Below are 1245 nucleotides of genomic sequence, written 5' to 3' on the forward strand. Positions count from 1 at the left end.
TCGGAATTGTAGGATAGTACAGCTGTGTCAGCGGCGAAGGATGCAAGTATGGTGGTAGATTTAGTGGGCATATCTACAGTATAAAGGATGTAGAGGAATGGTCCGAGCACACTGCCCTGCGATACTCCCTCGGCCAGAGAGCATTCGGAGTAATCTGATCCTTGTCGGAGCCGAAAGAACCGCTCTGTTACATAAGAGCGGAGGATTAGCTAAGGAGTATTTGGAAGGACACGCTTTAATTTGTACAGGAGTCCCTTGTGCCACACGCGGTCAAACGCTTGTGCCGCATCAAGGAAAGCTCTCATACAATATTCTTTGCGCTCGAGGGAGTTTAATGATTTATTTTATCATAATTATTTGAGAACCACTCAGAAAGCGTTATCCCCACGCCTTCCCTGGTAAGGGAAAGCTGACGGTCATAGATTTTTCGGTAGTTCAAAATGACAGATCTGCCGAAACTGCCTCACGCTCAGGGGAGAACGCTACTCTTCCTCATCGTGGCTTAAGGTATTCGACTAATGTAGCCGGATTTTGTGAACATCAACTATAGAAATGATCCTTTAGAAGTAGGATCTTATTTAATGTTAATAATGTCTAATGTTTAATGATGTACATATGCCAATAATGCGAAAGAGGAAGCACAGATATCATCATAAAAATTGGTTTGGTAGATTGCGAAAGTAAAATCTCTGTTAAACGTTTATTCGTATTTTCAAAAAAATAAAAATTATAGGTAAACCAGACCAAAAATATTTTAGAGGTATTGGATCTTTTGGGTAGAACGTTCAACTCAGATACTGGAATCGGTGAAATTTGTCGTTCCTACAGAGATTCCCAAAACCGGATGTTCCGCAGACCAGGGGTTGTTGAAATTGTTACTATAGTAAAGATAGTAGGCTGCAAATAAGGCAAGGAATCAACCAAATCATAATTTTATATTCTGTCGCGTGAGGTAGAAACGACTCATCATATTCCTCATTCTGAATCTTCCTGAAAATCGGAATTTTTAAGGTTACAATAATCATTTATGACAGTAATGACACTTTTTTCATAATATTGTTAACTTATTTGATCTGTTTTAAATTCATTGGTGCCCAGGAAGTACAAGAAAGTGTACTGAATTTAGACCAGTATGCAGTGAATTTGTATTATTCATACCTTATTGGAGATAGTATTTTGTATTTAAAATTTGTACATGTATGCACTATTACATAGAATAACTTATTAGAAATTATAAATGATGGG

At 37.8% G+C, this 1245-nt stretch overlaps 1 non-coding gene across 1 annotated transcript; it reads right to left on the reverse strand.

Annotated features, from left to right (window-relative positions):
* Positions 1 to 363: 363 nt before the first annotated feature.
* Positions 364 to 576, reverse strand: LOC112126548. Its single transcript, XR_002910038.1, has one exon. It is a non-coding gene; the product is annotated as a small nucleolar RNA U3 (small nucleolar RNA).
* Positions 577 to 1245: the final 669 nt, after the last annotated feature.

The sequence above is a fragment of the Cimex lectularius genome, unplaced genomic scaffold (assembly GCF_000648675.2).
Source record: "Cimex lectularius strain Harlan isolate CLEC.00 unplaced genomic scaffold, Clec_2.1 scaffold3, whole genome shotgun sequence".
Taxonomy (NCBI): domain Eukaryota; kingdom Metazoa; phylum Arthropoda; class Insecta; order Hemiptera; family Cimicidae; genus Cimex; species Cimex lectularius.